The sequence below is a fragment of the Opisthocomus hoazin genome, chromosome 4 (assembly GCF_030867145.1).
Source record: "Opisthocomus hoazin isolate bOpiHoa1 chromosome 4, bOpiHoa1.hap1, whole genome shotgun sequence".
Taxonomy (NCBI): Eukaryota; Metazoa; Chordata; class Aves; order Opisthocomiformes; family Opisthocomidae; genus Opisthocomus; species Opisthocomus hoazin.
Window position 1 is genome coordinate 73,486,401 of NC_134417.1, and position 13,056 is coordinate 73,499,456.

The window sequence follows — 13,056 nt, forward strand, 5'->3', positions numbered from 1 at the left end:
CTTCTGCTTCATTCCAGGAACACTGTAGCTTTTTATGTCTCCTAGTTGTAGCTTTAAGCCTCAATCCCAAATGCAAAATAAGAGCTTACTGATTTCAAATACAAATTCAACATGCAAAACACTAAGACAAATTGGAAAGGATCAGATTAGAAACCGCATTCCATTGACTTGAAGTAAGATTACATTGGCAGAAGTTGTCTTGGTTATAGCTAAAAACTACATCTTATAATGACCCTTTATTTTAAAAGCTTTATTATTTTTAACTGTTAGCCATTTATAATGGACTCTCTCCTTTTCTATATCCTTCATATTTAGCTAGTAACTTATATTCAGCATCAATTTCTTTCCATCTATTATATAAATGTTTTAAATTTTATATTTTTATTAAAATATTTTAGCACTACTTCTCTGTTAAGAAAGAATTTAAGAGTCTGTAGTACTGGTTCAGACCAAAGGTCCATCTGGCCTAGTGTTCTTTGTCCAAGCATAGCCAGAAGCATTAGTAGCAAGCAGTATGGACAGCATAAATGTGTATGATACTTCCCTCACTTACACACTCCCTAACTCCAACAGTTTTCAGTCTGGTGTATTTCCTGAGCCCAGTCTGGTTTGTCTCATTCCACAGCGCATTTTTCTTCTCATTGCTTGCCCTGTCTTTGAACTAAGCTAAACTTTTTACACTCACATCATCTTCTAGTACAAAAATCCATCATTTACTACTTTCCACACAGAAGCATCTCCTTTTGCTTGGTTTGATTGTGCTTCTGACAGGCTTTATTTATTAGTTCCTAGTTCTTGCACTAGAAGACAAGGAGACCAGTCACTCCCTGACTACACTCTCTATGATTATTTTGTAGACCTTTGCACAACACCTTTGCAAATTCTTAAACACCTTTTATCTAGGCTGAAGACTCCTAAGCCTGGACTCATTTATTCCCCCCATTGAATTTGATCACCCTTGGTGACTTTCCAGAAGTTTTTTTTTCTTTAAGTTGAAGGTGCTAGAATGCAAAACATAATTCAAAGTATGAGTGAAAAAGGGATTTCCACAGAGATACAAAGTTTTTTCCTTTTGTTTTCCATTATTTTCCTACTTATTTCTAATGTTTGAATTGCTTTTTGACTACTATTAAGCACTGAGACAGTGTCTTCACAGAAGGAGCTCACAAGAGGTAACGGTCAGTTCAGAGGCCATTATTTTACAAATATAAGCTATATATATGCATTTACCTGAACTTTTAATCTAGTTTTCCATTTCACTGTTCAGTTACTCCCTCTTACAAAGTCTTTTTGTAATTCTTCACATTCTGCTCTTGCCCTACCTTGAATAACTTAGTTATCACAAACTTGTGTCATTCTTTGCTTATCACCTTTATCAGCTCCTTTATGAATATCACTTCTTAACCAAGACTGATTCTGTGCTGTGTAATTTTGCATTTCGTATTTCTATTACAATTTGGTTACAGTTACACTAGACTTAACAGCTTTAAGCTTTGCGAATATGGCCTTTTAAAGGTCCATATAAACGCAATACTGCCTGGAGTCATGGTCTGCTCACTCATAACTACTTTAATCAGATCACAGGCACAATAACTGTTAATTTTTAAATTGCCATTAAATTCTTCTCCTCTATCAGAGTAATAATTGATATCAAGTCACCCATATTGACCAAGGGACTTCTTTAACAATCTGTCACCTCTAAATTTATAAACTGTCCTCATATAGGTAAAGCTGGCTACTAAAAATTTGCTTCCAAACAGTTATATAGCTTTCAATTATCCAAAATATTTCTTAATGAACATATTCTTAAGAACATTTCTTAGCATTCAAACTTTAATATTAAAATATTGTCTTAGTATTGGCCACAAAAAAAAACAGAAATAAGAAGCTACTCTGTAAAGTTGTTAAACAGTAACTCTTTTGCAAAATGTAAGATACTTTACATCTCTTTCATCAAGGACTAGTCTACACTGAATGATCTCATTTCCTTTAAGAAGGAAACAGAGTAAAAGTGTCAGAAGGAGGCACTCAGATAGTTACTGTGGAATATTGATGAATGATACTTTGTTCATGCATCCTTTCTGCACAGCCTTACATACATCCAATTTAATCACCTAAACAGCTTACGTAATGGTTATTTGTGTGTGCAAATGTTGATGTGAGGGTCTATTACAGACAAAAATTAACAATAGCACTGTTTTTTAAAAACATACCACAGATTTTTTCACCACTCAGAGATCTCTCCCACTATCAATGTTTCTATTCTTAAAGCACATTTTCAATGTGAAGCTTATGGGCAGAAATCTCCTCTCAGTTCCACAAAGTGAAATTCATCCATGATGTGCTCTTCATGTATGTAAGACCTCCTTATAGATTTCAGAATAAAAAAGCCTTGCTAGAATTAAATTATGATTTAGGTTTTTTTAAATTGTTTTTTCAAGACAGCACAGCCTGTCACCACATTGGCTATTAGCACTTTCATCAGTTGCATTAATTAATTTCTATTAAGGCTACTTTTTAACACTCTGTCAAGCAGGTTCCCACAAAGCAGTGGAGTAGGGAATTCTCATCATCATTATCATCTAACATAGCATTTCCATAATAGAATTCCAGTAAAATTTACTGACTTAAGACTGAGCCAGAAAATCCAGGAAAGGAAAAAGAAAAAGCAAGCATTTAAAAACCCATGATTTCCTTTGTGCTGACTTAAGAGTATTTCTAACCAATCTGCCAAAGCTACAGATGTATGAGGGGGAAGTGTGGAAGGCATCTGTGTGAGAAAGCACAGATGAAGCAGAGATGTTGGCAAAACCCTGTACAAGAACAAGACTTTCAGGATACCAAAAAGAAATTCAGTTTAAAAGACTAAGAAGTCATTATAAACCATCATTTCAATCAGAAATTACTCTCTCAACTTCACTTCTAGATAAAAAAACCAATGTAATCAGCGAAATATGTCAAAAAAAAAGGAAAAGGAAATAAGGGAAAAAGACTGATTGTTGCTAGTCATGTTGTAGCAGTCTTCTTTTTAAAAAGAACTATCACTAAAGCAAAGAGAAAACTAAACAATTTTTTTAAATGAGCAACTAACTCAAGAAGGGATCATACTAACCAAATTGGAAGAAAAAATGCTGAATGTCTATGGGAACATCAAGGTTAACTGTTGATAAGAAAGCTTAAATAGCTGTTAGTACAGTGCTGTGAACCGTACAAAAAGCATACTTGAAAATTCCTCTTAACCCAGAGCAAAGTGTTACTTTATTCACCTACAGGGTTCAAGCTTCACTGTTTGCATTCAGAAAGCTATTAGCTACAGGGGACTGTAATTGCCAAGGTCACTTGGAGCAATGACTCTAACATAAATAAACTTTGCTTAGCAATTAAAAATACGTCTGTCTGTAGACAAGTGAGGGTTGCATGACTGCATTCGAATAAAATGAACCATGCTTTCAATCATTAGGATTGATACTGCTTTAGTATCACATAAATGCAACAGTCTTACGTGTCAGTGCAAGAAAACCTCTGAAAAATCTAAAAATGTTAACAATATTCTATAATTCATTTTAGGAAAACTGTCCTAAATCATACCCAGAGCACTAAGCAGACGTTCCCAGACTTAAACGACTACTGGTTCACTGAAGCATAATCCTAACAGGACCCTAAAAAATGTTCTGTAAAATTAAGACAGAAGATGCAACAGTGTAGACCCAGTTTAGCAGTAAATCAAGTGTGACAAAAAAAAGGCCAAAAAGAGTAGCAGGATGTCCCCTCATCTTCAGGCTTACACACAAGCTAAGAGATTTCCCTTGACACAGCCATCTGCTGGCACAGCATTTGGAGCTGGCCACAGAGATCTACCAAGAGGTTTGGCCTCCTGTACCCTGATGACTGAGAGTCTTTGGAACAAGTATGCAGATTTACTGTTTCAGTAAACCAATATGAGAATGTAGTTGTGCCTCTACACCTTCTGACACTTTTTTAACAAACATAACAAGCTAATATGAGATTAATCCCATACTGAGAAACACACTCCACCCCAGTGAGATGTTACCAGAGAGTGCCTACCACTGCTGAGCTGGCAGAGGACTGTCCCAGGTGAAAAAGGAAGGCATGACAGTCAGAGGCATATCAGTACACCTCACTGACAAAACTGGCTGAAGATGCCCATAATTCAGATCTCACCTGGAATTTACACCACTTGCCTCCAGAGAAGAAATCGCTCCACAACCCATCCATGGTTTGAGAATCAAGAGGACGAAAAGGAACTTTGCTGTGAGGCCAGACTGGTTGTGACCATCTAGATTTCTTGTCTTACGATAGGCATCAGCAGAATGGGAGATAAACAGAAGCTCAGCTTCGGTTTTCTTGGTGGAGTTGGAGACAAAGGGAAGGAGGGGGAAGACTCCGGCCTAGTAGAATAGCCAAATACCAGATCTTGGCAGTAGAAGACATAGGAGACTGGAGGATCTTGAGCTATGGTCCTTCACACATTAAACCTGGAGTCTCCTTGTTTGCATGTACAAATGCAGCATGTAAAGTTACAGCTGATATTTCAAATCCAAGTGTCTCTGCCAACCATTCATTCTGTTTATGAATCCATGCCAATTTAACTGTTTATCCAGTAAGACTAAAATGGATGATTTGCAAGTTACTTTCTTCTAAAATAGAGAACTTTCATGTGATTTCCATAAAATTCTGTATAAAACTGATTTAAGGCATCACATACACAGGTGCAAGACCTGTGTTCTAGTTTTTCAGGCAAAATAGGGACTCAGATCTGAATTCTGCTTTGATTCAAAGCAACTGTGTGCTAACTACTCTGATTTGTCTCTCTCTCCCTTCCTCCTCTTTCCTGCCTCCTTCAACTTTTTATGAAAAATAGATCTGCAAAGTGAAACTTTTCCAATGACAGAGGTTCATGGTCACCACAGAGGCATAGAAACCTACATCTGGAATAGGGGCCCCACACAATAGACTGCCATATACTCTGAGCACAGAAAAAGGATTGTCCTTGTTTCTGTTATGAATAACTTCGAAAGGCTCCACATTTCTGGCACTGCTGTTGCAGCAAAAGCAGTTCAGAAATTTCAGTATCTTTCAAACTAAAAAGTATAAAGGAAGCTCTTATTGCAACAGGTCAAACACAAGAACTATGTCCACATCTATAGTTATTGGGACATTAGTGCAATTGTTGACAATGAAAGTAAGGATTTTAACAAGGTCTATCAATCCTAAGTTTCATACTGATTCACATATTCACATCAAGCAAGGAATGCAACTACCTTTACAAAAAGCTCCATGAAACCAACAAGCAAGGAGCTTCCCAGAGCCTGTATTTCCAAATGATTTCTTTTTCTCAATAATCATTTTTTGTATCAAGTAAAGAACTGTAACACCTTGTGATAAAAGTTTTCCACTGCTATTTTCTATATTTTTCTAGGTTTCTAACACGTCTGTCATTATTTAGGAAATCCACTACACAGCCATTGAAATCCTGCAGTGCCTAAAACATATGCCTGTCACAAGTTTAAAAAAAAAAAAAAAAAAAGTTTTCATTTAGTGTACTTTAGAATGGAAAAGCAGACAATACTGTTGAACTCCATTGGGTCTTTTTAGAACAAACGTCTCCAAAAAAGTATCTTTAATATTTTTAATCTCACTGATGAATCATCAAAAATGCACTCAAAATCTCAGAAACGTAAAACAAATCAACAGAGTCAACAAGCAGCTGAACTTTCCTTGTTTCCACTCCTGAAAAACTGTTTTTCTATTTCACCACATTTATACTCTGATCTCAAGAAGCTGAGCTTCCCAAATTTCCACTTAATACAACAAGCTTTACAGCATGCCCAAATTCCAGAAATTTGAACCAGGAATAGAGAAGTGAAAGTGGAGTGGCCTGGCTGGATATTCTTCCTTCTAAACAAAAAAACAACATCATCTGGGTGTCCTCTAATCTACAAATGTTAATTGTGATATTTTACTGTATTTTAATTCCAGCAAAATCCTTACCACAGACTCATGTCAAGAAAGGCACTTCTGCCTGAATACTCTTTTGCATTTGGGGAACACGTAGAACTACTCTGCAAATATAATTTGTCTCTTTCCCAGGTGTGGTTTTTGAGATTCCACTGAAGAAAACCTGACAGAAGTTTTCTAGCACAGCTCTGGAGTAAGTGATCTCTTGCTCAAGCTAACATTATAAACCTGTGAAGGAGGTGGTAGCACCCAAGATATTTAGGGCTTTATGGGTCAAAGCAATAACTTACTTTCCTCTTGGAAATGTACAATACAGATAGACCACAGAGCATTACGCATTCCTAAATTCCATATCAAACCCTCAAATCTCCGAGAGTTCACTTCTTGCCCATGAACTGTTCTCCAAAAACGACAAATTTAATATGAAAACAAAAACAAGTAAAAGTTATTGGATATTATTTACATTATGGACTTAATGGTTATGAGGATATCAAAACCTGTCCACTGTTTCCTGTGGAATTTAGCACTGGCTGAAGCAAAATGCATTAGTATTTAGTATTTTGCTTTCCTCTCTGCCCCTTTGCCATACTTGCTTTACAGATTTCCCTACCAGCAGTTGGTTGGGTTAACGAGCATTTCCCCTGCTATCTGCTATGAAGGCAGGCAACCAAGGATGATGAGATGCAGAGGAAGTAAGGAAAACAACAGGAAGAGACAGAAGAATTTCTCAGTAGGCTGTGCTGCACGAGCACACCAAGACACAGCAATGGAAGTAAGCCAATAAAAAGGGCCAAAAACTGCCCATTTCTTTTGCAGAAGGCATAAACAGTGGAGTTCATTCCGATCCAGCGGTGTTGGTAAAAAAGTTGGTGGGAATAGGGCTGCTAGAGAGAGGAATGAAAAACCCACTACGTAAAAGACCATTCAGCCACATTGGTATTGAGCAATAACCACGCAGAGTGGCAAGATGAGAGTGAAAAGAGTTTCATGAAGGTGAAATGCATTAAAGCTACTGCCAAATGTAAAGACTTCTATCACAGAAAGTAGTTTCACTGAGCTTCCAACTCCACCAGTCCATCTATAACATTACATGGACATTCTCACATAATTATCAGGTACTGTTCTGTATCAATAGCCTGGTAAATTGCTCCATAGAATCATAGAATCAGTAAGGTTGGAAAAGACCTCTAACATCATCAAGTCCAGCCATCAACTCAACACCACCATGCCTGCTAAACCATGTCCTGAAGTGCCGTATGTACACGTTTTTTTAACACCTCCAGCGATGGCGATTCCACCACTTCCCTGGGCAGCCAAGAACTGATCACTCTTTCAGTAAAGAAATTTTTCCTAATATCCAATCTAAACCTCCCCTGATGCAACCTGAGGCCATTTCCTCTCATCCTGTCGCTAGTTACCTGGGAGAAGAGACCAACACCTGCCTCACTACAACCTCCTTTCAGGTAGTTGTAGGCAGCAATAAGGTCTCCCCTCAGCCTCCTCTCCTCCAGACTAAACAACCCCAGATCCCTCAGCCGCTTCACGTAAGACTTCTTTGCTAGACTCTTCACCAGCCTCGTCGCCCTTCTCTGGACACACTCCAGCACCTCAATGTCCTTCTTGTACTGAGAGGCCCAAAACTGAACACAGCACTCCAGGTGCGGCCTCACCAGTGCCGAGTACAGGGGCACGATCACTTCCCTACTCCTGCTGGCCACACTATTCCTGACACAAGCCAGGATGCTGTTGACTTCTTGGCCACCTGAGCACACTGCTGGCTCATGTTCAGCCGGCTGTCGACCAAGATCCCAAGGTCCTTTTCCGTTGGACAGCTTTCCAGCCACTCTTCCCCAAACCTGTAGAGTTGCATGGGGTTGTTGTGACCCAAGTGTAGGACCCAGAACTTGGCTTTGTTGAATCTCATACAGCTGACCTCAGCCCATCGATCCAGCCTGTCCAGATCCCTCTGCAGACCCTTCCTACCCTCACGCAGATTGACACTCCCACCTAAATTGGTGTCATCTGCAAAATTACTGAAGGAGCACTCAATCCCCTTCATCCAGATCATCGATAAAGATATTAAACAAGACTGGCCCCCCAAAACTGAGCCCTGGGGGACACCACTCATGACCGTCTGCCAACTGGATTTAACTCCATTCACCACAACTCTCTGGGCTCAGCTATCCAGCCAGTTTTTTATCCAGCAAAGCGTACACCCATCCAAGCCATGGCTGCTGTGGGAAATAGTGTCGAAGGCCTTACTAAAGTCCAGGTAGACTTCTACCTCTTACTCAGGAAAGGAGACATTGATTAGCTTTCAGGAATAAAATTCAAAGACCACAAACTGGCACCCTGTTCCCATGCTTGACAACCCTTTCAGTGAAGACGTTTTTCCTACTATTCAATCTAAACCTCCCCTGGTGCAACTCAAGGCCATTTCCGTTAACATTTTGAGGCTCTATCGGTTGCAGCCTGGCTCACTGGTTATGCACCAAGCTTCCCTGTCAGGGGTCTCTGACCAGCCTAATTTTGCATGTTGCAATAACCACCTAATCAATCCATGTCTTTCTAAATCCTAATGGAGCACCTGCACATCCAGACATGAATCTTCCTCCTGACATCCTCCACAAGCATAAATTACAAGTTTAGTGCACACACCAGACAAGTCTCAATGACCCCTTGACAGGGCAAACACAGGTCATGCAACAATCTGATTTTCAGCATCCACTGTTTCCACCCTTCCATTTTCTGAATTGTAAAGCCTGTAGTTGTAGTTAGTATGACTCTCCGGTCTCACAGGAATGCAACTTTGAAGCAATGACTGGTTCCTAAGCAGGACAGAATAAGCAATGTTTCCATTAGCAAGCACTGCAGCACAATAAGAGCAGATCCGTGGAATGAAACAGTTGGTGTCGAGGACACAAAGTCCATATTTTACAGCAGAGGGGAGTAGCTATGAGCTAGCTCTAGCATGGTGCAATGGACTGGACACACTTTTGTGGCTGGAGTACATCAATGAGTTTAATTTCATCTGGAATGAATCCACTCTCCAGACTCCAAGACAGTCCTGCAATGTCAAGAAAGGTGTGGTAAGATGACCAGGAGATTCACCTGAAAACCACTAACATGCTAGTGGGGCCAAAACGATCTTACTCTTGACTAATACCTGGTCTGTCAATTGCCATGGCCATGCAAGAACACTTGCATGTTCGTAAGGAATATCTGCCATATCCCAGTTGCCTTTGCATCTTAGCCATCTCTTCAAAAATTTGCCATTCAAGGCTCAGAAAGGCTTTCTAGTCTGCAACAGAAAGGTCAGGAAGACAATCGGATGCCACGAATGAAGCCTGCTGACATCAGAGAGGGTCTAGGGCCAGATGCATAATAATCCTTTTTAACTCTAACTCTGTAAATTCAACCTAGCTATGTACAAACAAGGAAGCAATAGGTTGTTCACTGCCTGGTAGGGCTAAGCCACAGCTGTGGCTAGAAATGGCACAAGGTACTGAGCTTATTCATGGACTCATTGGACTCATTGATGCCACCATCACTCTGTCACTGCTCAGTAATGCATGCTTAGGGAAGGTGCCTGTGAAACACAGTCTTCCCCTTGCTGTGATTCTTCTAGTTTCCTGCTATCAGCTTACCAGAGCCTCCCAGATCCTGTCACTGGATTTGGGTTACAACCATTCATATTTCCTGATGGATTTAACCTCCACAAGCTTGTCTAATCCTTCTTTCAATGTATTTTATAATTCTAGGCTTCACTGTCTCTTATATTAGTAAGTCTCACAGTTTGATTATACGCCTCATTTCTGTTTTTCTTTCAAGTATGATGCCCGACAACTACACTCCCTGCTCCTAGTTCTTGTCTTATAAGAAACAGTAAATAATTCTGTTCTCTTTTCCAGCTCTACTCCATCTGTGACTTTATAAATTTATTCCACTTGGTCTTTTTTTCATACCTAAAGCTCATTCCTCTTCTGTGTCTTCTCAGTATCTGTTCTACCCATTTTTGAGACAGATTGATTAAACCTCTCACCCCTCAATACTGTCAGAGCCTTCTAAAACTTTTTGGCATCACCTTCAGAATTGATAGTTCTGCTTAATTTTGTATCACAACCAAGCTTTTTCAAGCCTTTCATCCAGTTCATTTCTGTTGAAAAGAAACCTGACTGCTAACTGAACTTCTCAATTCAAGACAGCGTGCCAGCTATTATCTGAGCCAGAAACACACACTGCAGAGAAAGGAATGCTAAACAAAGGGCAGTGCCAAAAAAATGACCTCATTCCATGCCTGCTGCCCTTGCCCGGGTCGGATCTACAGCTCTTCTGGCACAGGCAAAGAAACTCTTCGGCCACTTCCCTTGTGCTCACAACACTGCAGCCAAGGGCAGCGCAGACCACACCAGAGGCTTGAATTGAAAAGATTCAACATCTTGAATGATATTGTCTACCAATAAAATCATTCAAGAGAAAAGGCGACAAAGTGCCTTTGTCCCACGAGCTGAGAATAGGAGGGAGCAAGATCCCTGCTCAGTGTTGGTATGCTGAGGCACAGCCTAAAGACCCTGATGCAAATGCTGGGTCTTGCCACAGCTTCTCCGTAAGCCAGTCCTCCCCTTTTCCCCCAAAGACCACCTCTGCTGTGCCAAAACCCACACCAGCCATACTATCTTCAGCTGCTTACTCACTCACTATTCTGGAAACTGGAAAGAGCTGCACTATTATGCCAAACCCTATAAAAATCAGTTAACCTCAGCAACATAAGTCATGCACTCTGGAGTATATTTCTCTTCTAAAGGCTGGAAAAGGGAAGGACTGGCCACATTGGGTAGGGGCTTACTTTACACCATCATTCCCTAGTGAAGAAAGGGGGAAGTTGACATAAAGCAGGAGCAGCAAGAGTGCAGCTCAGAAAGGCAGAAAACAACCAGCCTTGAAGTTCAAAACCACTACCTCTCACATAACATTTTCCTCAGACTAGACTTTCCCAAAGTCCAGTATTTAATCACTACAGGGACTGAGATTCAGACTCCCTCTGTTTGCTGCCTGTGGCTTGCTTAGTGAAATATGGAGTATCTGCCCCTTTATACTTTGTCTTTCCTGGGGACTGAACAGGGACACTGACTTACCAACTGAGGAAAGACAGGAGACAAAGAAATTAACTCAAGGCAGATCTGAAAAAAAACCCTTCAGTTTTCCATTAAAATCTTGTGGTTGCCAACAGAGACGCTATGTTGGTGTGAGCCAGAGAAAGAACATTTCAAAAAAAATACACAAACATTTTTGTAACTAAATCACTAATTGAATAATACCAGACCAGAAAGGGTCAGAAAGCAATACTTGTATCACTCTAATCTGCTTTTTGGAAAAGTAAACTCTTCTCCTTCAAGATCTTTGTAGACACAAGCAGAAACGTCACATGCAAACTTTTGCTACTTCCCCTCTTGTGTTAGGATGGTTAAAAAGTTTAACCATTACATTTACTATAGTGCTGGCTTTGTTACAACTAACATATCTACTGACAGGCTAAGGAAATCACAGACATACGTCTTAACATGCAAAAAAAAATAACAGTGCCAAAGAGAACCAGATACCCCTGCTGTCAAGGTCAATGAAGTCTGTGGGCATCATAGGGGTGAGACATTCAAATCTCCAGGGATCAAGATTAAAGATGGTATTAACTTTAGAAGAAGCAGAGCATCTTCTTCTTCAGCAGGAGGTTTACTGCCTAAGATGCTGCCCTAGCAACTGATGCACAGTAAAAAACCATCAGATAAGACAGAATTAAAAAGCTGAAATGATAAGTGGGTAATGGACAATATAGAAAAACAAGGAAATAAGAAATTATCTTTTCCTTGCAAGCATTGAACTACTCAAGGATCTCTGCAGGTGCTAACTCCTGGTTCTCAACTTTTTGGCTAATTTTTTTCTTATTCTAAAAGCTTAATTTTAATTAGTTCCCAAGTTGGGCTACTATGAAAAGAGGTTTTATTTTAATTCTCTTGTTACTATATGTAAAAACATAGTGGCTTGAAAAATATGTAGTCATTAAAAAGAATGAGTGATTTTGATATTGCTTAAATATATTCAAGCGATACATGAAAAAGAAGCTGTTGGGGTTTTTTGTCATGATTTAGTTGCTTAGTACCACAACAGAAAAAGCCATGTCTTTTGAATATCAGAAATCTTCCAAGTTGGTTAAGTCTTGAAGTCAGTAGCGTTTAATGAGAGACTCAAATCCTTTCGTCAGATGACAGACTAGTGCTCACAACAGTTGCCACAAAACTTTCTATAGTTGTCTTCATTGCACTTGGAATTTTTCATTCCATAAACTACAGTACATAGAAGCACATGCACTACAGTCAATACTGCAGCAAAATGTGAAAATGGCATAACTGCAAATTTTGTGCTCACATTATATAGCTGGTTTAGCCTCCAAATAGGATGTTTAAATAAGTACATATTGACCCAGAGGTTTACTTCTGTATCTGTAACACATGCATCTGTTGACAAGATATGGTATTTACTGTGGATTAAAAATGAAGTCCATGAAATGTTATGTTACATACTTGATGATAATGTAGCAGTTTCTTAAATTACTGATGTCTTTCTTATAAGCCTTGCCTTACAATATGAACGTTAAGACAGAAATTGCTCCTTTTCTTTCATATCTTCTAACTAGATATTTCTGTTTTATTATTGGTTTACTAGAAAAAAAAAAAAAGAGGTATTTTTCTACACTGGACTGAACATTTTCATCATAAAGAAACAGAGCTTTCTTTACTGAATTAAAATGTATCTTTTTTAAAGCAACTCATCAGTCCAAATAGAGGTTCGCTGAAAGTTTACCAGTGCCAGTGACAAAAATGAATACAATGCCTTAGATTTTGGAGTTGAATGACACTATTCTCATGTATCACAAATACATGTTTTAATTATTTCTCTGCAATACTCAGCTTTGTTGCTGTTTTCGAAAGAGAAGCATGATAGGACATCTCTATCAAAATATTTAGGGTAGCATTCAATTCAATTCTACTTAAAGTCTACAGTTTTGCAACCTGTCTACAATTA